Raw genomic sequence first — 26,395 nt, 5'->3', positions numbered from 1 at the left:
GAACTTCATTTGTATTATACTTCTTCAGTTGAGTAGCAATTTCAAGTGTGTATATTATAATAATTATATCTTTTTGCATGTTTAAAAACTCTCCTAATTAAAGAAAAACATACATTGATAAACATATTTCTTAAGTTGAAAGTTAAAATTTTTAGCTGCATGTTTTAAATGTCAGCAATCATATCTGCCATTCTCTAGCATACTTGAAGAATTTTGGTTTTCACAGTTTACAGAACTTCAAATTGTGTGTTGCTGATATCTCAAGCTAGCATAAACAATTACCTGTGACTTCTGGTCACTTACACTCCTTGTCCTCAGTCCTATCCCTAAACAAAGCGAGTGTTTTCTAGGCACCAATGTGCAGCCAGCCTGGAGTCCATCGGAGATTCTAATAAACATACAAAAGCGCTGTGCCTCCCACGTTGGGTTCCAGGGTTAACTAAGTACTATATGTTTTTAACTTTTTTATGCACCATTTCAAATGTTATATACAAACACGTTAATTATAAATAAACCCTCAATTGCCTCTCTTTGCTGGCTGTTTACATCAAAGACATTAAATATAAATTACTCAAGGGACTCAATTAACAACTTAAAACTATCAAGGACTTGCTTCAGTGGTCAAGGTGTATATTCCTGGTTAGATTCTCCTGAGGCTTAAAAAATTTATTAAGGTTCTCAAATGGGAGAGAGCAAGGCCAAGTCATACTCCTATCCTGAGTCATATTACCACTCCACACACACACAAAATATCTATCAATTGTTACTTTTAATTATAATTATCTATTATTTATGCAGCACTCTCTGAATGCAGTTATTTAGAGTCATTTTATTTTTGGTTAAGGTAGTAAAACAAGAGGTTATTAAAGTCTCCTATTGCTTTACTGTATTTTTTTCTTTGTAAAACATTATGATCAGCAAAAAGTTTTAGCTCTGGGAGAATGTCTAGAAATGTAATTATAATTATAAATGCACATGCACAAATGTACAAATTGCCAATACTTTAAATACACCAGCCAAAAAAAAAAAGGTGAAACTTCTTTCCTAGATTGCTTATAAGTTAGTTTTCAAGTAATTAACAAAATGATTTCCTATTTCACACTAAATGAGAAGTTACTAAATTAGAGATGAGAAAGTTGCTGAGAAAGCTTCTAATATTATGGTTTTCTTAACTGCCTTCATTTCCCAAGTATTGCTAGAGCAGAAATCAGGCATATTTCTTAAAAAATGTCGAGGATTCTCATTGTGCACTGGTTATGATGAGCACAGTCTAGCAACCCAAAACTTTTCCACATTTGTCTGATCTCTATTTCCTAAGTTAAGTTTCTGATGTATGGTGATAAAAGAGTGAAATTCAGTTTGACTCAATTTAATTCTAACTTTTATATATTACATAAATTTTCCATTTCTTACATGCCAACCCATGTGGAGGCTAAAAATGGAGTGGATGGCACAGCCCCCTCATCTACATTCTTGATGACAAGACTTGGGAACGCTAAATCTTTTAAGTGGAAAAAGTAATCACACAATGATGCATCAGATTTGGTGGAGGAGAGAAGTAACGAACTTCAGAAAACTTGGATTATTATCCTCCTGTATCAACAACTAGTGGTGTGGCTTTGGTCAAGAATTACTTTTAACCACTGGGATCTTGGTTTCCTCATCTGTAAAATGAGAAAATCAGACTGTATGATGTATAAATCCCTTCCCACTCTTCCTATACCATCAATTTTCCTGGCCTCTGTGGCTTTGTCTAGGATTGTATGTAGCCTCACCCTTGCCTTCTTTTTACCAGGTTGATGTGGGTGACAGAAGGAAAAGGAGGTAGCCCAGTAACACAAATTCCATGAAAGTCTTTAAAGTTGACCTCTCTCCCAGTTTCTTTTTAACATGGGAAAAACATGCAATGATCAAAAGCATTTGTACCATTTACATTATAATGAAAATTTATTTCTACTTAGAAAAGTACCTTATTTTTTTCTCATAATGCCATTTATTTTTTTGCTTAAAAGTAAAGAGAAAAATTCAGTAATCCTATGTGTTACTGCAGCCTGGCTTTCAGGTTATGCCTGGTTGTATTCTTTTTATTTTTGTGAATGTGTTTCTCAGCCTCTACCTAAGTTTCAGGCTGGAGAGCAGTGGAATTGAGAGTCAGTTAGTCAGCTAACAGTGTGGAAAAGCCAGAGTAGGAAAGAAGGGCAGCAGAGACTAATTTCTTGGCTTTAAGGATTTAGAAAACCAAAGCAACAGGTCTCTGACAGAGGTTCCACACAGTCAGATGATAGAGGAGTGAGGGAAAAGACTGGGAAAAATTCACAAATAAAGTTATACATATAAAGGTGAGCTGGAGTTAGGATTCTTCAAGGCATTATTGCTGGTCACTAGTCAGATATACAGAAATTGTTTAGAGAATACTTGCTTCACAATCAATAGTAATGTAACATTTCCAATAGATCAATTGGGTTATTCATGTATAAAGTATACTTTCAAATTTAATGTGAATATTAAATAGAACCTGTAAAATAACTATAAAATCTAATTTATAAATAGGAAAAATATCCTGCATCTATTAAAATGATACACCATTTAGAATATTTAAAAATAATTTCTATAAGTTTAGATTATTAATTCTGATAATCACAAGCATACAGTTTAGGGAGCTTTCTAACATTTGCTTATCTTTTCAATTAATTAAAATATAAAAGAAATAAATGAAAATATTCCTAGATAAATCTAGCTTTAGTAAAGAGATGTATATAATTAATTTATCCTATCCATCAGGATAACAAAGGGAAAAAGATTAATTATATTTTTCTAAGTAAATGATGCATTATAATAGTAAATTATAAAGTGATATAATTATAGATTATTGTTGCTATAAGAGTTCTATCTACCTCTTCCCCCTATTTTTTAGTCTCAGGTAGCTATATTTTGTAAATGAGAGGTGCCCATTTGCTTTTGGAGGCAGTATAACTAGGAATAATAAAACCGAGTATTCTCTAATCCCTGACATGGTTCAGGGCATGCTACTCTAAAGTATAACACCTTTATATATGGAATATTCAAGAGGAAGGAATTTGAGAAATGGCATGTGCAGAAAGGTCTCTCTGATCTTCTACTGAAGCAAGTCACAAAGCCCTCATGTGATAAAGGCCCTCCCTACAGCTGGAGGAGGAAATGAGCATCTTTAGTTCTGATGATTGAGGGACACAGAGAAGAATCTGAAGGCACAGGCTTTTTTAAGCTCCTTCCGCCAAATTGCTCACACTCTTTGTCCTATCACATCTTTCATCTCTTGATCAAACCTTGCATAAAAATACTCAGATTTAACTATTTCTTCTGGCCTTTGTTTTCTCATGTCATATAAAACTTATGTTAAATAAATTTGTATGCTTTTCCCTTGTTAATCTATCTTTGTGAGTCTAATTTTCAGGTCCATCCAGGAACCCTAAGAGGGTCAAGGAAAACTTTTGCTTCCCCTACATCTCTAACTGAATGTCATAACAGAGATCCCACAATGCCATTAAATAAAGTAATCATTTATAAAATTTGCATCTTAAAGATCATTTTAGAGGACACATGTGCTCATACACACACATACAAACCAATATAGAACTTCATTTAAATGTATATAAGGAAGCATTGGTTAAAAAACTCAAGTACTGCTTTAGAAATAAAGCATATCCAATTTTACTTTGGGAAGACAAAATAATCCATCTTATTTTTCAAACTCGAATCTTTTATAAACTGCTACATTTTGTTTAAAATACTTTTGTATTTTTTTCATTACTTGTGATATATAAAAATCTATGAGTTTAATACTGTGAATATTAATGGATTGATAGATCAATTGAATCTTCTCTCAGACTAACTGATACAGCTTAATAAATGTCCATGATTCTCTCCTATATCCTTTAGGAGATACGGAAAACTGTCCAGCACAGCAATTGGATTTTAAGCCATATTATTACATAGATTAATTAAATAGGAGTATAAAAGATAGAAGAGTAAGATTAAAAGATACAGGCCAGGCAGCATTGTTATGGCTCATTTACATATACATTCATGCATGTTCTGATTCATTCTTCAGCAAACATTTGTTAAAATTCTGGCATGGGTAGATCCCTTTTTTAGACACTCTTAGTGATACAAAGATAAAAGTGAAAAAAGATCCTGTTTTTAAAGATACTATAATTTGGTAAGCTTTTGCAGAATGTATACCTTATCTGTCTATTCATTCATTCATTCATTCACTTACTCTTCATTAATAATTTTGTGTCAAAAGCTGTGCTAGGCTATTCATTTATTAACCATGAAAGATACAAAATGATTAAGAAAAATATCCAACTTAATAAATATAATATACTTCAGTTTATTAAAATATTCTGTAAATAAATAACAAAGTCTAAAAAGATATTGCTAGGAGAATGAGGAGTAAATTTGAAAATATCACTATTTCTTTAACTGGGTATATCTTATAAATAATCAGGACAAGAACCCAAGGGTAATATCGAAAAATTATTTGAGGGGAATTAATTATATTTTTATAATTCTCCCTAAAACGGAGCAAGCAGAATTAGTTCTTGTTCTACTATACTCAATTCTTCCAAAAAGCCAAATCCCTTTTCCAAATCTCCCTCTAGAAAACCCTAAAAAATCAATGCCAGATGACAGCTAATCTATTAATGTTTTCCCCTGTGATCACACAACCTGAAAACAAAATAAAAGGCAACTATGTCCTTCCCTGAAAGGGATCCTTTCAATGGATATACAAACATATATTCTTATTATTGAGGAAATAATTTTTTTCTCTTAGGTATTTGTTGACAACTAAAGGCTTTGTTTACAGTTAGAAATTAATCTCCAAATCCTGGGACATACTTTACAGCAATTAAGACGAAGTCCAAAGTATTGGGAGAACTTTGGTCAGTGCCCAGACATCCTGCTTATAGTTAGCTGATCCTGCATTGAATCATTGTATGTTCTGTGAGGTAGTTGGGCAAATGTGCAGCTATATAGATATAGACATTGGATACCATGCTAGATACTGTTAGTGGAGATGTAGGACCCCATGTTTAAAAGTCAGCTTGGTCCAGAAATTTTAACATTTGTGCAAAACCACCTATATGCTGATAATTTCAAGTGTGTATTTCCTGTTTCTTTAAACTCTTGTTGATTATGATAAGATAAAGCAAATTCCTTGACTTGCCTTTGACCCTGAAAAATATTTTAGATAGTGGGCTCCTTAGTTTTTCTTAAAAATATTTTTCTACTAATATTTCATCTTTGTTATTGCCAATGTCATTTCTCAAGTTCTCTAGATTTACAACTTACATCTACTTTGAGATTCTTTATCCACCATGATTTATTTTAAATCATTTTAGAATTCTGTCAATTACACTTCTACTAGGTCTAATGGATCCTCCTCATGATGTGTGTCCTATTCATGAAGTAAGAGTCAACTCATGCGTATATAAATGGGAAAACCTTCCCCAATTTTTCCTGCCTCCCTTTGCACTAGGTGCCAAGAAAGCATAGAATAATCTTCCTGTCACAGACCTTCTGTCACATAATTCCTTTGCTCAGTAATATACAGGAAATCCCTAATACCAAGACTCAGTATAATGTATTATTCAAATTGAATGTTATCCTGGAACAAAAAGCATGAATTCAGAATGCCCCCAAGTCAATTGGGGTATATGGTCACTCCAACCAGCAATGACCCAAACCTCTTTCTCTGCCATCTAAATGCCTCCACCAACTAACTTATCCGTTTTTTCCATTTCACACATATTTTTGTATGTATATTGTTAAACAATTTTAGTTATTCCCACAAAATATTCAAGATAATCACCAAACTTTAACCTTGTAACTTCCACAGAGGCAATTCTGTAATTTTATTTTGTGATTTCTTGTTTTTCCTCTGCTTCAAATCCTGGGTAAGGTCATCATTTAAGTCAGAGCATGTGAACAGGTGATGCTTGGCACTGGAGGACCCTAGCAATGTGCTCCCACTGACAATAATCCTGTACCTAATGAAGAGCCAGAGAACAGACATCTCTCACAACTGAGAATGCTCTTTTGGCTCTGCCACACTTAGGCATTTATGAACTTATCTAACTATGTGTTTCACAGTAGGGGAGAAAGGCTGGAACCTATGGATACATAATAGATGTATCCCTAATAGGCATTAGGGATTCTGAAAACAATTCATGCTTTAATACATTTGTTTTGATAACTGATTACACACAACTAACTGTCTGGCTAGATAAAACCATATAGAGTTATTATCTACATATATATTTAATTAACAGACTTCAAATCAATTTAATAAGTACATATTCATTACTTATTGTGTGTTGGTTTTTATATGTATAGAATAACACCCGAAAGATTAAATATTATCAGTTGGTTAAATTTCCTCCAGATGCAGAAATTTTATGTGTAATTTTTATCAGAAGTTGTTCAGTATACAAAGTAGCTATTAACTTTTATTTTAGCAAAATAGAGGTGGTTCATTTGGTTGCATTTGTTAAGCAATCAGTTTGTATTATTCTCTGTATCATTAGTTACATGCTAGCACAAATATTTCTTTTATGAGAGAAGTCACCAAAATACCAAAAGATAAAATTGCTCTTAAAGGGTATTTTTCTCTTGCCACTTCTCATGTGAAACTCTTAAAATAATATTCCGTCTAATTTCTCTAGATATATAGTTTGCTATTCTATTTCTGCAAAATGAGAACATTCTGTTCTATTCATTCTCTCACTTACATTTAGAAACTGCAGAGAAGTTTAAATTAAACTCCTAAAGAAATTAACTGCCATTCTTATGCATAGTTATCAAATATACAACACTTCTGTGTCAGTTGCTCAGAGGAGATGTGCTTTGCTGATGACACTAACCAGCTCTTCCACCATCTAAACCTGCACAGGAGGCAGTATCAGAAGTGGGTCAGTACCACCCAGTCTCATGATGATATTCAGGCTCCGCTTATGTGAGCCAGTGAGGGCAACGGGAGGGATATTGGCCACTGGATCACAATGGGATATACAGGACAGAAAGGTTTTTTGGGTCTAACATAATTATATTGGTATTCTTTTATTGCAAATCTATAGCAAATGTCATCAAATAGGTCTTTTTATGCTGGCCGATGTCAAATGGAGTCAAATTAGTTTACTCTTAACACAGGAAAGAAGTTTTAGTACCTCTCTTGGTTTCAATTTTATTCTTTATCGGAGATGGGGTGAGAGATGAGATTGATCTCTAACTCTTCTATATGAAGATTTTCTAAAATGTTTATATTTCATCGAAACATTTGTTTAGAGATACTGCATACCATAACCTGTCTCTGCTCTTTTTTTGTAAATCTAAAATTGTCAACTATTAACAATGTTATATAGTTTAAACTTTATGATAATTTATGCAAGTACGATTCATTTTACAATTTCATATTAAATGATCTGATATGTTGACAAAAGTAAACTGCTTTGACTATAGAACTGCTTTTTATATGTAGCCCATTAATATTATGAGCATACACTGAAAAACAGCGATCTAGTTAAAATTCCTCTCACTGTGGTTTGGTCTAGAGGTTAAGAACCTGGATTGCAGAGCTAGACATGTAGGGTTTAAAGTCAGTCATATGACTGTTAGGGACCAGTCTGTGTGGTTTCCGAGACCGTAGCCCTGCGAGAACAAGCCCTGAAAGGGGCTAGTAAGTCTCCCTGGAAAACCAAGTAAAAACACAGGTGGCAAGCATGACTGAACTCTAACACTGGGGGTTCCCATGTGAATCAGGCCTGAAATGTACATTGTATCTTTTGAAGCTTGCTCTGCTTTGTTTTGTATAGCCCTGGTGATATAAACTGGATGTTTAAGTTCAAGGCATACAGAGTAAACTCCTTATCTCTTGAAATGTGTCTTAAAGACCCTCTGGCATCAGCATGATGAACAGACCCTTACCTATGACAGATCTCTGTGTTTCTTCAATTGTTGTCTATAGATAATACCTGCTTTTGTATGACTATAGCCTTTTGACATTGATTGATGAGCTATGCATGTATACACCCACATATACCATTCCCAATAGAATCCATTTGGAAAAAGGGCTTGGGGCTTGGGGTGTTCTCCACTAGAGGGAATTGCCATTCCCTTTCCCTCAAGAACAGCAAGATTGTGTTAGGATGATTTTTATACCATCCATGGTGGATGGGAGGATTCTGCTGGACTGAGTTCCTTCCACATATCACAAACAAATTATATAATCTCCCTGTACCTAATTTTCCTTTAAAATGGAGATAGTACTAACTTATGAGTCTGTGATAAGTATTAAATAAACTAGTATTTATAAATTCTTTGAAGGTGAATGCCCTAGTTTACACGATGTATGTGTTAGCTAATAACATTATCTTTTGGCTCAATAATATGAGGGTGTCTATGAGAAGAATGAAAACAGGATTAGAAATAAGGATGTAGGATTGGAGAAATGAAGACTTGTACCCTTAATCTTTATAAATCTGCTTCTGCATTTGGAAAGTTGGAAGCAATAATGCTTATACATGCCCCATGTAGAAAATAGTCTGCTGCTGTTGGCTACTGTGCAATGCCCCCCTTTATTTATACTTCCTCACTTCACTAAATTTTCTGAGTCTTCTTTAAATTCTAATATTCCAAAGTTAATTAGACAAGTCCTTACTTAACTATGTCTTTTGTGATTTTTATAGACTGCTATCATACACATTTTCTCAGAATAAGAAATTACATCATTTTTATTAACTATATGATGACCCTGCCATCTCCTTTACCAATTTTTAAAGCTTTTCTCCCAATCTTCTTTAATTTCATTGTCAGTTGTATAATCATTCATTTCATTATACCAATGCAAGTTACAGATAATTTTAAGTAGCTTGGTGTTTAAATGTGTAACTTTTAAATCTAACTTCATGGGTACAAATCCTGGTTTTGTTTCATTCATTTGCTCATCTATAAAAGAAGAAAAAAAAGAGTGTTGCTTCATGAAAGCGTTGCGAAGATTAAATGAGTATGCAGATAAAACACTTAGAATTTTACCTGCCATATGATAGTCTTTGACAAATGTTTCTTATTATCTTCTCACTTTAGGCAAGTAGAAGCTAGTGGTGGAGAGAGACTGGTGGGGAACAGAGAATTTTAGAGGTGTAGCTGCTTTAGGCAGAAAATGGGCCCAGGCAGCAAGATTTCCTTTTTTTATGCTGTAGAGTTACTACATGATTTAAAAAATAGAATTGGATAACCAGTATTCAAATAACATGAGAATATTCAAGCTCTATTCCACCCCACAGGGTTTGGTTGTTTAACTTTCTAGTATTCTGTTATGCATCAGGATTGTAGAAGAAAGAGCTGCAGGGTTAGGGATCACATTAAAGAGCTCACATTGGAAAGAAAGGCTATAACAAAAAGACATAATTAATCATAAAAGGCAGAGGTAGGAGCTAAAATAAAAAAGACAGAGGAGACTATGGGATGTAGTCTCTAGAAATTATTTAAAATGAATAGCTACATATTTGTTAATAAAATGAAAGTGGAAGGATATGAGATTACCAGTTATTTTCATATTTCCTTGTATAATAAAACTAAGGTTTTGACTTGGAACCTGCTAAGGGACTTGTGGTGGCTTAGAGGTTGGCTTGCACTCAGGAATAATCTGGCCATGACATATGTCACCACCCTGATTGCCAAAATAGATTCACATAGAAAATACTTAAATTTTCTGGTGAGTAAATTCTTTGAGAGCAAAGGAAAAAAACTGTATCTTTTTTCCTTTGCAGCCCCAGAGTGCAGTAGTGACTTGTGCATACTATCTATTCAGAGATTATTAGTAAAAAGAATGGCTGACTTATTGACTCTACAACTTAAGGAAGTCTCATATGTAAACTGTCTTTGCAGTTTTAATTGAAAGCATCAAACTGCATAAAAATAAAGAATGATAAATTAGCAGTGTTATAGCATTAAGATACATGGATGTGTACACACTTATTCCTCTGGGTTTCCAAATTTTAGATGACTCACCTGTCTCACCAATGAGCTATTGGATGAGAAAAATATTCTCAGAGCATGAGCTCTGGTGAGTGATCCCATGTGGTTATGTTTTCATTACACCACTGACACAATAGGAAAATGTGTTGGATGAGTGTTACTAAAATCAATTTGGAAACAAGACATTTGGTGCATGGATTCTAAAATACCCAAAATCAAAGTAGGTGCAAAAAGGAAGCTCTTGAAATGGATGTGAATCTTCCAGCAAAGCTGAAGTGAGATTTGTTTTATGTACTTTTTAAAGTGAAAAAATAAAATTTACTCTTACTAACATGGGTAAAGAGAGAACTCACCTGGGGGGATACTTAATAGCTTTTATGGCAGCAAGATGTCTCCAGAAGCCCCTCTGACTTGTGGGTGATGAGGTGATCTAACAGGAAAATTCATGTGACTCAACTGAAAATTATTGGAAGTAAAAAAATTACTCAGCAAGATAGTAAGTTCCTCAAGCTCAATAGTTTTTTAAAATAAAGCAGAAATACCAATTAGAAAATATAATGGTAAAAGAATATAATTTGTGATACCAACAAGGATAACACAACAAAAATTCTTGATAACAAATTGAAAAAAAAAGTGTATGACGACTATCTGAGGAAAACTCCGAGTTTATGGAATGCATGATACTAAAAATAACTCAATAATTAGAGAAATGTATTGTCTCCAAATTTAAAAACTCAGTTTTTTAGGAAGTCAGTTTTCTCAAATTATTCTATAAATCTAAAATAATTTCAATCAAACTCAACACTACAGAGTCCAGAAAAATACATATGAATACATATTAATATAGCTTGAAAAAATGGCATTTAACACTTTTTGGAAAGAATAGACTACTCAAGAAATAGCGTTGTGACAATCAGTTAATTATTCAAAAAGAAATAAAATTAGATTATCTATATAAAATCAAAATATTAGGACTGGAGAGCCTGAGTTCAAATTTTCAACAGTACAGAATGAATGCCATGGTGGTTCTGCTAAACTTTGAGACTTCAGAAGGGATGTGAAAGTATATTGTAACTTTGATTGGACTTACAGATTAAACCACAGGTGGGGACAATGTCACAATAAGGTTAAAGCCTTATTCTTATGATGCTCCCATGGACTTCATCAATTTTGTATCTTTGAATGAGAAGGAAGATACCCTAAGCATAGACTCTTGGTTTGAAGAGACGGCCAATTGGAGAATAAGTTTCCTGGAAGCATGGGATGGGGCTTTTTCAGGAAAAAGCTCCTTTGAGAAAGGTAAATCCTCAGCAAGGTACTGCCATATTTTGAGACCCTTGACAACTCTTATTAAAAAGAGTCAGAAAAAGAAAATCTGGTGCCACCGTCCAGTCCCTTAAATGCTTGTTCTTCCCTAGAAGTCAAGGGAACCGCCCCAAGAAATACTCCATCCCAGCCTCACAGAAGATCTGTTAGACTCTCTGCTTGAAAGGATTTGGCACAGAAAGAAAAACACCATGTAAAGATGGAAGCCAAGAGATGTGCTACTTTGTAATTACAAGTGAAATTCTTTCCTTCAACGAATGAAATTTTCTAACAATAAAAAGAAACCAGAAGAAGAAGTAGATGGTACTGCTCATCAAGATACTTCTGGAAAGAATAAGAAAGCCAAGGACAGACATATTCTACCTGTAAGGTGGAAGATTTTAGGGAGTACTGAGGAGCAAGAGTTGGAAAAAAGCATGAAAATGCAGCAGGGGGTGATGGAGATGAAGGAAAAGAATGAAGAATTCAAGAAACTCACTCTTGCAGGAGCAGGACAACCTGTGAAGAATTCAGTGAGCCAAATAACCAAATCAGTTAACTTTCACTTCCACATAGATGAGAAAATCAAACATCCTAAGAACCAAGAGGGATATAAGGTAATGAACTTTACACCTGAACTGTGAAAGCATCCTCCATCTCCCATCCGATTGAACTAAGGGATGCATCATTATAAAGCCTTTCAACCTGTGTCAAGGAAAGAAAATAACATTTGGTGAAACAGCTTTTCCATATATGCCTTTTGCAAAGCCGGTCAAAGCCTTCTGTAAATGAACACCTAACATACATCACTTGCAGAGCACAAAGGGTGATATTACTCTGTGACCATCCCAGTCTGCTGTGGCCAAGATTTCCAGGGACCCACAGAATCCTGTGCTGCAAACTGCACAGTGCACAAGGCCTGTAATCTGTGAAAGTGACCTCAGCAGATTAAAAGGCTGAAGAGCTGAAGAAACTTCAACAATATAAATTCAGAGCATAGAAACTTAATCTCTGAATTCTTGAAGGGGTGCCCATCTCGCCCAATAAACTGCCTGAGAAAAGAATCCACAAATATGAGTCAAAAGAAGAAACCACAAACAATAAAAAATAAAATCAATGAAGAAAAAAAAAGAGAATAAATCAGATGATGAACAATTTGAATTTCATTCCAGACCTTGCCTGACTAACATCTTGGAAGATGTTGTGGGTGTTTCTGAAAAGAAAGTACTTCCAATCACTGTCCACAAGTCACTGGCTTTTGCATTAAAGAACAGAATCCAAATGCCCACCCACGATGAGGAAGAAGAGCCAGTAATGGTAAAAGCTCAACCTCTGCCATATTATGGGGTGTCTTTTAAACCCCATATCCCAGAGGCAAAAACTGTAGAAATATGCCCTTTCTCTGTTGATTTTCAAGACAAAGAATGCCAGTTATAGATGAAGAAAATAAAAACCCTAGAGAAAGAGGAGGTGCCCAAATTCAAGACACTACCTTTGACTCATTTTAACACCATTAACCTGCCAGAGAAGGTGAACAATGCAACCCAGATTTAGCCTTTCTGCTTGAAAACAGACAAAAAGTTACTATGAAGGCACAGACTTAGAAGCACCAGCCAGAGGATGTACGGAAACAGCAGAAAGAAGCAACTTGCTTCAAGGAGCCCAGTGAAGGCAACAGTTGTAGGAGGCCAGGCAGCAGGAGGGAGAACAGCAGAGAAGGGAGCTGGCCAGGCTATGGAAAGAACTGGTGCACAAGGCAAACCCAATACCCAAGTGACCAGACTCTAACTGCCTTTATCTCCCCAGTTCTTTGCTCAATTCCACTGCTGAACTCAGCTGTGAGCTGCAGACACTACTTAGGAAGAGGAGCCGCTTTTTCCATCAAACCAGGGACCTACTTTCTTTGTCATGGGGGCATGGAGAAAACCCATTTTTTCAGACTTGTTTCGACCTATGCCTGACAGAACATACCAAACAAGCACGAACCCTAACTGTGCTGAGATTTGTTATCCTGCAATGTTGAGGGTAATAACAAGATTCATCCCATACATGTCTTGATCAGATTCCATGTAGTTATTTCCTTTGAACCATCAGTTGACTTTTAAGATGGGTTTTAACTCTGACAAGAATTTAAAGTCTTTATATCATCACAGTGTAATTTCTATTGCCCCTTTCCACACTCTTCCTCTTTTTTTTTCTATTTTAAATCAGAAAATAAAGATAGTTAAATACTGAGATAGGAATTAAGTCATGGCATCCATAAGGAATAATCACTATATGAGTTTACTTCCCCTTTTTTTTTTTTTTTTGCACAAACAGGATTTAGAGTTAAGGAGATCTTTGCTTCGAGGGGGAAAGCCTCATTAACTGAACAAACAATGATGAAGACCGTGTGGACTGATGGAGGGCTTCACAGAGCCTTCGGCAAGCTGTGGGCAGAGCTGCTGCTGGTAAGCCACGTTGTTCCCTTATCGGTGCTGATTATAACAGGGATTGCCATGCAGTACACGTATTAAATCCTCCAGTAACTCAGACTGGCATAAATATGTGTTTGTCTTCCCCTCCCTGTTTTTGTTATTCGATGCCTGAAAATTTGTCAAGTCCTCTACCCCAGAGTCATGAAGGAAGAATCTAATGGATTTCACTAAATAAAAATAATGTTTTTTGCAAAAGATAGGAAAAATAAAAGTCATAGCAAGTAATGATCTTGAAAAATTATTTGAGCCCTGGCTGCTGTGACTCAGTGGACTGAAGGCCGGCCTGCAAACCAAAGGGTTTTGCTGGGTCCCAGTCAGGGCATGTGCCTGGGTTGTGGGCTAGATCCTCAGTTGGGCATATGTGAGAAGCAACCACACATTGATGTTTCTCTCACTCTCTCTCTTCTTTCCCCTCTCTCTAAAAATAAATAAATAATATCTTTAAAAAACAAAAATTATTTGAAACATTTATATGAGACAAATATTAATATTCATAGTATGTACAACTATATAATAAGAATATTGATTCTTTATTTTTAAGTTAACATTTATTGAACATTTTGCTATGTTTTAGGTCATTCACCTAGTTTTATACATATGTATTTGTCATGTTATCCCTATGAGGTATAGTAATACAAATTTTTATTTTGAAGAAAAAACACTAGAGTGAAATAATTAGCCTATGGTTGAAAAGTTATATATCATCCTGTCAGCATTTAAGCCAAGAACTTTAGTTGAAGAATTCGTAACTGCAACATTCTATGAACTTCCCTTTGATTGTGTTTATAAAATTGTTTTTTTCACAGTTTTTGGTTTATAATTTAATGTGTTTATACATTTATGATGGTAAAAAGTTGAGTCTATAGGCATATAAATATTGTTATCTATGGGATTTATCTTCTATGATGTTCAGTATACCTTCCTCACAACAGACAAACAAGATTTTCTTGTTTCTTGGTGTCATTTCATACAATCCATTAATCCATCTAGAATTTATTATAATAAAGTACTTTTTAGTAACTGGCATATAGGATGAGGTGAGATGCTAAACCAGTTTTTTCCCCCCACACACATACATAACTTGGTTATTACATTAAACTCTTATTTTTACTGGAGGCTATTTTGAATTCATCTGTTTTATCCCACTTATTATATGTCTATTCCTCTATTTATTATATTATATGGATTTGCTTATCACAGCTCTAAAATTTATTCTAGTACTTGATAGGGTAAGCTTATTATTTTTGTTTTACACAACTTTCTTGAAAATTCTCTACTAACCATTGATTTTTAAAAGTCCTATGCTTCTCTACAGCATTTCATCTCCCCATCCAGAAACAAGGTTTGCTTTTTCATTAACTTGAGCCCTCTTTATATGCTTGATAGTTTACATAGTTTGATAATTTCTTTCCCATAGATCCTTCACATTTATTGATATTTTGTCTAGATTACTTATTTACCTTGTGTGTGTACAATGAAAGAGTTGTGTATGAGGTATTACTATAGTTAATGAAGCATTTATCTATTTGATTGCATTTTCTATTTGTAGCTATTGCTGGTTTTTGTGTATTATAAGGGCATTACTTGTTTAAGTAGCCACAGTGAAGACTATTTTATATCATTTAAATTCAATAATCATTTTTAAGCACTAAGTACCCTGTGCCTGTTCTAAGAGTGTGAAGATATAAGTAGGACAGGAATCACTCAAAAGCATACAGGGTGTTGTAGAGTTGCCTATAATCTTTATATCAAGGACTAGGATTCATGACACATTGAGAAAGGACAGAAACATTATTGGTATCTATGTAGAATAAATGAAAGATTTTTAGAAATCTCTCCAAAATATCAGGGATTATACTAAATCCTCCAATATCCTCACAGCATTTAGCACATTCTTACCTTTAACAACAACCATAGTAGTAACAGCTGCCATTTACTAGCTCTTATGTATCAGGCGTTGCCATAAGAATTAAGGGTAATGTCGTTAATCCCCCAACAACCTATCCAAGGGCATAATCCTCATTTCACTGATGAGGGAACCTAAATGCAGAGAGTTTAAGGAACATCCCCACAAATACTCTGCAAATACTTGACAGTCCTAGGATTCCAACAGGTCTATGTGCTTAGTGTCTTCCATTGTGCTCTGCTCTACACACAGAGGTGATAGTTAAAAGATGGCTAAGTGATATTTGGTTACTACTAGTCAACAAGGAAAAGACTGGTTAAGCTAACCTTATATATGAATTTTTTTTTGATTTGTTACTTGATGAAAGATCATAAATTGAGATGGGGACAGATAATAGACAAGTAGTATTAAAATAGCAGATTACATATCTAACAACTTTTGTTTCCTTCACTCTTTTGCAAAATGTAGCACCACACTGTCCAACATGTGGCTACTTAATTTTACATTTAAATTATTTAAAATCAAATAACATTAATAATTCAGTTCCTCAGTTGCACTGGTTATATTTCAAGTGCTTAAAAGCTCTATGCAGCTAGAAGCTACCAAAGTGGGTAGTGCCTAAAATTTCCACCACAGAAATCTCTATACAACAGTGTTGATTTAGCACATCTGACACAGAGATCATATTCTGGGGTTGTTCTATAATTTCATTTCCTCAGTGCATATTTAAATGCACTATGTGCCATGACATGAACTTTAGTTTACAAAAACAGGGAAGATACAATCTCTTTCCTTAAGTTTTTCAAAATACAGTGGGAGACAAACACAATGAAATTACTATTCATGGGGATAATAATATAATAGGTCCATTCTACTTTTTATGGTCTCTTTCCCTACATAAATGTATAGTTATTGCCTATTCCAGGTTGATGTGGGGTGCCTGAATTATCTATTGCCCTAAAATGATGAGTTTAGTCATTATTTTTGACCTTAAAGTTTTGCAAATCTTAGTGCTGATTTTACACTCACCCACACAGGGTCAGAAATGCTGCCTTGACAGGTACATCTGAATCACAATTTCTACTAATTCTTTTTAGATAATAACTTTGTCAAGAGTGATCTATTTACATCTTCTTTTTCTTTGTTACCTAATGAAAAAATAGAAAATCTTGACCTAGAATTCTCCCCATTTCATTTTGTACGAAATAACCACTGATAAAATAACTATCAGCAAAATAGTCTGTTTCTTTATCATATTATGTATTTGAAGTCTCTCACTTTTGAGAAGATGCTGGAAAACCCTGCTGCTCTCTTGCAATCTGAGAGGAAACTCGACTTCACCATGAGTCCTTATCCATAAGCCAGGAATGCTTTCAGAAACATCTTGCTGCCATAAAAAGCTATCAAATATTTCCCCCTATGTGGGCTCTTTGTTTACCCACAATTAATGAAAATAATTTGTTTTTCACTTTAAAATGTGCAACAAAAGCCCACTTCAGCTTTGCTGGAAGAGGCATGTTCATTTCATTAGAGCTTCCTTTTTGCACCTACTTTGATTTTGGGTATTTTGAAATCCATGCATAGAATATCTCATTTCCAAATTGATGTTTAGTAGTATTATTTAGTACATTTTCCTATTTGACAAGAATATTTTATGAGGTGACATTATTCCCTGAAGATAGGCTAAAATCAGCTTTATCCACAAAGGGATAAATCAGAATCTTAGCCAAAGAGAGAAATGAAGAACTGATTAAATGTACACAATGCATTCACCTTCCTCTGAGGAAAGATTTTTCATTGAAAGTTTTCCAGCTTTTACCTGAATCATTCTGTTTATAGGACATTCATTACAGCCCTTGCCAAGTGTTGTCAACCAGAGCCAATGTCATGTGATTGCTGGTCACTGCTAGTTGCTGGACCCTCATCATGTTTTTTAATCCATGCAAAATTAGCCTTGGCTGGTTTCTCACATTCCCTTTTCCTCACTGTCTAGATAAACATTTTTCTCGTTTCAAGGCCTGGATGATTTAGGGCTTCAGTATTTTAATGCCAAACAAAAAAAAAACTAATGAAAATTCATTATGTCACATCACACAGTGCAATTTTTAATAAGCTGACCATGTTCAGTTGCTTCTTAAGTATTTTTTTCTTCATACACATTATAGCAATGTATCAATTGAAATGAATGCAACCAAAAAATCCCACTGGATTAGCCTACCAATTCTTTGATTACCTACTAATTTTATTTTCTTCCAAAGGCCCAGGTTTTGCACTGTGCTTTGATAGGCCAGCCTGATACATCCTACTGAGTAACAGAGCTTGTCTTTGCTCTTTTTAATTCAACTCTCAACCCTTCCTCTTTCCCCATAGAATCCCTCTGCCTAATCTGGGACTACTTGGCTGCCTTCCTCCTTACCCTCCTCCACTCTTCTTAATTCTAGAGTCTTACAGGAGGGGTCTGTTGTAGGCAATTAATTAAGACCTCAATCAGGAGGATCCAACATTGGGGCATTTTTTCATCTTTATTCCTCACAACCCCTATCATTTTGTCTACATTAGAATATACTTCCTCTGTGTCTTCTGTTCTGGTGTCTGACAGTCTACAGTGTCATTTTCCACATTAATGGTTGGGAGGAACCTCATTCTTATGTTTTTATTTGGAAATATTTCACATTTATGGCCTTTCTTTCTAGGACTTAATTCTTTCCTTATGTAGGGTGGTCTTCTTGTCTCCTTAAGCAGAGCCTGTGGGTAGGGGGATTGATTGCCCTTGTAGCTTATCAGGTAAGTATCTGCTTTGTTGACTATTCCTTGGATCATCTTACACTAGTGGAAGAGAATATGAAATAGTTACATGTTGACAAACATCTAAACCTTATTCTTTAATCCATTTGACTTGTTAGAAAGCTGATGTGATAATTCCTACCTGATCTTGGAGAAGAAATGATTGTAATTGATTGCCCCTTTGACCTAAATACTAATGTAAGTTTACATGTAAGCCAAAAGATTTTTTAAGATTTAAAAAAATGGTCTTGTGTGTCATCTTTCTTAGTGCTTATCTTTACATTATCTTTTGTCAGTCCCATCTGAGAAGCTGCATTTTGAAGAATAATTTTATAGCACCATTACTGAATCTTATTGGCAGACAAGTTGTTACATCATTAACTGTGAGGAGTTTAAAAAAAAAGCATAAAGAAAAACATGTATTTTAAAAGTAACCAGAATTCAAGACCCCAAAAAGTCAAATCAAAGATGAGTTATTAAATGTATTTGATGTATTTAATGACTATCAGCAATGTGTACTAAAAAAGTAGAGTTATTCCCAAAGAATATGCAGTCTCAGAATATAAACATTCACTTTCTGTGGCAACCAAGTCACAATCCAAAAGTATAAATTATATATTATTTAAAGGATGCCAGGCTAAGGGAAGTTCTGAATTTGGATGGGCCAATTTGGAAGGAATCCTGGAAAAGGTGGGTTTAGGCCAAGATTAAAGAGAAGAAAGGATTCACTAGTAAACTGTAAGGTATTTTTTATATATTCCAACATATAGAGTACATCTATTATCCATCTAATTCAGGTTTTCTCAACCATAGCTATATTAACATTTTGGGGCAGACAATTATTTATTATGGGGGATATTCTGTGCATTGTAGGATGTTTAACAGCATCCTTGACCTCTGTTGGTAGATACCAGTAGCATCTGCCCCCCCACCCCCAATTGCAGCAACTGAAAATGTCCTCAGACATTTCTAAATGCTCCTTGGGGTGGGGATAATATTATTCTCCTCATGCCCATTGAGAATCACTGATCTAACTATATTATTCATTCAGTTTTTCATTTGATACTTGTAGTCTAATAGTAACAGTGAAATAGCTAAAATTGAAATTCTTACCATGTGCTAAGTATTTTGTCAGTCTTATGTCATTCAGTTCTCATAACTCTGTAAGATAGGCAAATACTTTTATTATGAAGGAGAATTCAATACAGTGTAAAGATGATGTGCTATGGAATTGTGCACTGGAAATCTGCTTAAATTTGTTAACCAATGTTGCTCCAATAAATTAAATAAAAAGAAAAAAGTTTTATAAATATTGACTTTAAATTTATGTAGTGACTAGATGCAATGCACCTTTTACAGCTGAATAAAGTGAGGCTTAGATGGGTTCTAAAGCTTGCCCAAGGTAACACTATTTATTGGGAAGGAACAGAGGATTAAATCACACCCAGTCCTGAGCAAACTCAAAGCCCATGAATACAAATACTACATTTCAAAATCCTCTACTTTATCTGTAAGGAAAACAAACAGACATTAAAAACAAAAATAAAAGCGATAATACTAAGATTTAAATATCAGAGAGTGTTAAAGACTGAATAATTTCCTTCTAAGATAGGAAAAGGCAAAACTGTTCACTCATATAATTTTTATTTGGCATAATGCTACAAATTCTAGCTCATTTATAAGGCAAGAAAATAAAATAAAATGTATCCAGATGGGAAAGGAAAAATAAAACTATCCCTGTTAGTAGATAACATGATTGTCTACATAGAAAATCTCAAGGAATCTTCCAAAAACCTTCTTAACTAATAACTGAATTCATTACGGTCACAAAATACAAGCTAAACATATAAAATTAATTATATATTTCCATATTTACAGTGAACAAAAATTTAAAATACAATGCCATTTCCATCATACTCCAAAATGAAATACTTAAGTGTAAATGTAAATCTAGAAAGCATGTACAGTAGTTGTATGCTGGAAACTACACCATGCTGATAAAAGAAACCAAAGATTTATAACTATAATTATAATGATATATTTATGCAAATTTGTAACTATTTATAAATATATAAAGAGACCTATATGTTCATGGATTGAAAGACTTAATAGTAATGAATTCAATTCTCCCCAAATTTGTATACAGTTTTAAATAATTCCTATCAAAATCTTAGCAGGGTTTTTTAAAGTAAATATCGATAAGAACATTCAAAATTTACATGAAAGAACAAGGAAATAGAATAGTGAAAACAATTTTGAAATTAATGAATTGGGAGGCATCAGTCTATATGATTTGGAGACTTATTATATTGCTACTGGGATATTAGGAGAGGTGCAGATAAACAAATCAACAGAACAGAACAGGGAACCCAGGAGCAGACCCACACAAATACGCCCTATTTATTTGTACAAAGTTGCAGAAGCCATTCAGTGGAGGAAAGGTAGTATTTTCAACAAGTGGAGATGAAGTAATTGGACATCCTGTACATAGGCAAAAACCCTACCAATGAAACAAGTAAACTTGACCTGAACCTCACACTTTATACAAAAATTAATTTAAAGTGTATCAGACATTTAAATGTAAAATATAAGGCTATATTTTTTTTCATAGGAGAAAAATCTTTAAGATCTAGACTAGGCAAATAGTTCTTAGACTTGACACCACAGTCATGACCCATCAAAAGAAAAATTGATAATTTGGACTTCTTTAAAACTAAAAATCTTTGACAAAAAGGCAAGATGCAGAGTGGCAGAACATATTTACAAAACTCATAACCAACAAAGGACTAGTGTCTACTGTATAACTCAAAAAGATGAACAGCAAAAGAAACAAAGAGCTCAGTTAAAAATAGACAAAAGGTATGAACATTCACTCTACTTAACAGGCTATACTGATGGCAAAAAAATCATGAAAATGATTTTTTTTCAGGGAAATGTAAGTTAAAACCACAATAAACTCTCACTATACATTTACTGAAATGGTTGAAATAAGAAATACTGAGAAAACAAAAAGCTCGTGAGAATTTAGAGGAACTGAATCATGCACACATTGCTGGGTGAGAATGTAAACTGGTAAAGCCACCCTGTGAAACAGTCTGGTGGTTTTTTAACACATATACATGAAACTACCATGTGATAAAGCAATTGTATTCCTGGGAATTTACCACAGAGAAATGAAAACTTATGTTCACACAAATCTTGTACATGAAATTTTATAGTAGTTTTATTTATAACAGCCAAATCCCAGAAATAACACATATTCTTCAGTAGATGAATGGTTGAACAAACTGCAATACATCCATGCATCGGAATATTAGTCAGCAATAAAAGCACCTATCAATACATACAAAATAGGGATAAATGTCCAGGAACTATGCTGAGTGGGAGAAAAAAACAACTAATACCAAAGGGTACATATTGTATTATTCTATTTATAGAACATTTTAGAAATGACAGAATTACAGAAACAGAGATGATATTAGAGGTTGTCAGAGGTTAAGGAAGGTGTTGGGACAAGACAGAAGCAATAGTAATCATAAGGGCAACCTAAGAAATCCTACTTGTCATGGAAATGCTTTCCATATTGACTCGTCAATGATAATATCCTGTTTGCTATATTGCAGTTTTACAAGATGTTACCACTGGGGGAAATTAAGTGAAGGGCACATGGAATCTCCGTGTTATTTCTTATATTTCAGAATAATAAAGCACAATTTTAAGATACGACAGAGAAAAATTTCAGAGAGTCTGCAACATCTAAATAAGTTTCATAATTAGAAAATCTTAAACATTTTTTTTACCATTTTAGTTTCAATGAAGCCCAAGCAGTCATTTTCTTTTATTTGCTCAGAAGCAAGGACAATGAGGCCATGCAGAGTACATCCTTAGAGTGAAGCTACAGCCTCCTGAACCCAATAAGTTTCAACAGGTAAGTATTAAATATGGGGGGTGTGTCTTGATTAAGTTCACTGTCTCAAACCCTATTGATCCTTACCTTAACAAACCTGTTCAAGTTTCCTGAATACTCAACAGTGAGGGCTCTTGTCTAGACTCTAAAAGCACTCATTTCTATGTACTACTCAACTAGTATATTAATCACAATAATGAATGTATATTGATTATTCCATATATAAGGCACTGAGCTGGAGCACAATACCTTTGCATTATTTCATCACTTGCTTTATATACTATTTAATATTCATTTGTATATGCTTTTTGTACTTTAAGTTTTTTCTTTCTTTATTTTTTTATTGTTGTTCAAGCATAGTTGTCTCCATTTACACTCCACAGTGCCCCGCGCCCCACCCATCCCTACCTCCCACCCTCCATCCTAGCCCCTTTGGCTTTGTCCATATGTCCTTTATATATGTTTCTGGATAGCCCTTCCCTCTATTTTCCCTCATTATTCCTCTCTTCCCTATCCTCTGGTTACTGTCAGTTTGTTCTTTATTTCATTGTCTCTGGTTATATTTTGCTTGCTTGTTCATTTTGTTGATTAGGTTTCACTTATAGGTGAGATCACATGGTATTGATTTTTCACCACCTGGCTTATTTCACTTAGCATAATGCTCTCCAGTTCCATCTACCCTGTCGCAAAAGGTAGGAACTCCTTTTTTCTTTCTGCTGCATAGTATTTGATTGTGGAAATATAACATAGTTTTTTGATCCATTCATTTACCAGTGAGCACTTAGGTGGCTTCTAGTACTTTGCGATTGTAAATTGTGCTGATATGAACATTGGGGTGCATAGGTTCTTTTGAATCGGTGTTTCAGGATTCTTAGGGTATAATCCCAGCATTGGAATTGCTGGGTCAAAAGGTAGTTACATTTTAGTTTCCTGAGGAAATTTCATACTGTTTTCCACAGTGGCTGCACCAGTCTGCATTCACACCAAGAGTGCACTAGGGTTCCCTTTTCTCCACAACCTCTCCAATACTTGTTGTTTGTTGATTTGTTTATGTTGGCCACTCTGACTGGTGTGAAGTGGTATCTCATTGTGATTTTAATTTGCATTTCTCTGATGGCTAGTGGTGTTGAGCATCCTTTCATATGTCCCTGGTCCCTCTCTATGTCCTCCTTGGAGAAGTGTCTGTTCAGGTCCTTTGTCCATTTTTTAATTGGGTTGTTTGTCTTCTTAGAGTGGAGTTGTGTGAGTTCTTTATGTATTTTGGAGACCAGAACCTTGTATGAGGTATTACTGGCAAATATATTTTCACATACGGTAGGTTTCCTTTTCATTTTATTGCTGTTTTCTTTAGCCTTGCAGAAGTTTTTTATTGGATGAAGTCCCATTTGTTTATTCTTTCCTTTATGTTCCTTGCTCAAGGGATCATATCATTGAAAATATTGCTGTGTGGAATATCTGAAATTTTCCTGCCTATGTCCTCCTGTAAGACTTTTATGATGTTGTGATTTATATTTAAGTCTTTTATCCATCTTGAATTTTTTTTTGTATATGGTGTAAGTTGGTGATCGAGTTTCATTTTTTTTTGCATGTACTTGTCCACGTCTCCCAGCACCATTTGTTCACAGGCTGGTGCTCAATCCACTGAGCCACACCAGCCAGGGCATCCAACACCATTTGTTGAAGAGGCTATTTTTACTCCATTTTATGCTTCTGCCCACTTTGTTGAATATTAATTGACCACAGAGACTTGGGTTTTATTCCGGGTCCTCTCCTCTGTCTTGTTCCATTGATATGTGTATCTGTTCCTATGCCAGTATTATACTGCTTTGATTACAGTGGCCTTGTAATACAGTTTGGTATCACGTATTGTCATCCCTCCTACTTTGTTTTTCTTTCTCAAATTTGCTACAGCTATTTGGGGTCATTTATGGTCCATATACAATTTTGAAATGTTTGTTCTATATCTGTGAAATATATCATTGGCATTTTAATAAGGATTGGGTTGAATCTAAATATTGCTTTGGGTAGTATGGACATTTTGATGATGTTTATTTTCTAATCCATGAACGTGGTATATGCTTCCATTTATTTGTGTCTTCCTCAATTTCTTTCACCAGTGTTGTGTAGTTTCTGAGTATAGGTCTTTTACGTCCTTGGTTAAGTTTATTCTTAGGTACTTTATTTTTCTTGTTGCTTTAGCAAATGGGATTTTTTTTCCTGATTCTGTTTCTGATATTTCATTGTTGGTGTATAAAAATGCCTTCGATTTCTGAATATTGACTTTGAATCCTGCTGTTTTGCCAAATTCACTTATTAGGTCAAGTAGTTTTTTGGTGGAGTCCATAGAATTTTCTATGTAACTATCATGTCATCTACAAACAGTTGAGAGTTTTACTTCCTCCTTTCCAATTTGGATGCGTTTTATTTCTTTTTCTTGTGTGGTCACTGTGCCTGGGACTTCTAATACTATGTTGAATAGAAGTGGTGTAAGTGGACATCCTTGTCTTGTTCCTGATCTTGGTGGGAAAGCTTTTAGTTTTTGCCCATTGAGTATGATGTTAGCTGTAGGTCTCTCATATATGGCCTTTATTATGTTGAGGTATGTTCTCTCTACTCCCACTTTGGTGAGGGCTTTTATCATAAATGGGTGCTGTACCTTGCACATCTACTGATATGATCATGTGATTGTTATCTTTGCTTTTGTTTATGTGATGTTTTACATTTACTGATTTGCATATATTGTACCATGCAATCTCTGGGATGAATCTCTGCATCTCTGGGATGAATCCCACTAGGTCATGGTGTATGATCTTTTTAATGTATTGCTTGATGTGGTGTGTCAATATTTTGTTGAGGATTTTAGCATTTGTGTTTATCAGTGATATTGGTCTGTAGTTTTCTTTCTTTGTTTTGTCTTTATCTGGTTTTGGAATTGGCAAACTCTTCATAAAAAGAGTTTGGCAGTCTTCCTTCTTCTTGGATGTTTTGAAATAGTCTGAGAAAGATAGGGATTAGCTCTCCCTTAAATGTTTTATAAAATTCTCCTATGAAACCATCTGGTCCAGGGCTTTTGTGTGTTAGGAGTTTTTTGATTACTGCTTTGATTTCATCAGCTGTTATCAGTCTGCTCAGGCTTTCTGCCTTTTCTTCATTCAGTTTTGGGAGATTATACTTTTCTAGAGATTTGTCCATTTTACTAGGATTTCAGATTTTTTGGCATATAGTTGTTTGTAATGATTTCTTACAATTCTTTGTATTTCTGTGGTATCAGTTGTAATCTCATCTCTTTCATTTCTGACTTTGTTTATTTGGGTCCTCTGTTTTTCTTGATGAGGATGCTTAAAGGCTTGTTGATTTCTTTAATCATTTCAAAGAACCAACTCCTGTATTTTGATCTTTGGATTGTTCTTTTAATCTCTATGTTGTTTAATTCTTCTCTGATCTTGGTTATTTCTTTCCTTCTACTCAGTCTGGGCTTTATTTGTTGTTGTTCCTGAAGTTCTTGTAGATGTAGGGTTAGGTTGTTTATTTGGAACATTTCTACTTTTTTTAGGTAGGCCTGTATCACTATCAAATTCCTTCTCAGGAATACCTTTGCTGTGTCCTGTAAGTTTTGGACTCTTATGTGCTTATCTTCATTTGTTTACACAAATGTTTTGATTTCTTCCATAATCTTATTATTAACCTATTCATTGTTCAATAGCATGCTATTCAATCTCCATGAATTTGCATGTTTATTTTTCCCTTGAGGTTGGTCTCTAGCTTCAGGCCCTTGTGGTCTGAGAAAATGCTTGATATGATTTCAATTTTCTTGAATTTGTTGAGGTTTGTTTTGTGTCCCATTATGTGGCCTATCTTTAAAGCTGTTCTATATGCATTTGAAAAGAATGTGTATTTTGCTTTGGGCTGAAAGGTGCTATATATATCAATTAAGTTCATTCGATCTAGGGCATTGTTCAATGCCTCAATATCTTTGTTGATATTTTGTCTAGAAGAGTT

General features: G+C 34.5%; 1 protein-coding gene and 1 pseudogene across 1 annotated transcript in view; one reads left to right on the top strand and one right to left on the bottom strand.

Annotated features, from left to right (window-relative positions):
* The window catches only part of KCNH7 (potassium voltage-gated channel subfamily H member 7), a 480,501-nt gene that overhangs the window by 251,542 nt on the left and 202,564 nt on the right, over positions 1–26,395 (bottom strand).
* LOC114494023 lies at positions 10,350–13,099 on the top strand (annotated as a pseudogene).

This window comes from Phyllostomus discolor, chromosome 4 (genome assembly GCF_004126475.2).
Source record: "Phyllostomus discolor isolate MPI-MPIP mPhyDis1 chromosome 4, mPhyDis1.pri.v3, whole genome shotgun sequence".
Lineage (NCBI taxonomy): Eukaryota > Metazoa > Chordata > Mammalia > Chiroptera > Phyllostomidae > Phyllostomus > Phyllostomus discolor.
The sequence above is the reverse complement of the archived record's forward strand: the minus strand, read 5'-3'. Positions and strand labels throughout refer to the sequence as shown.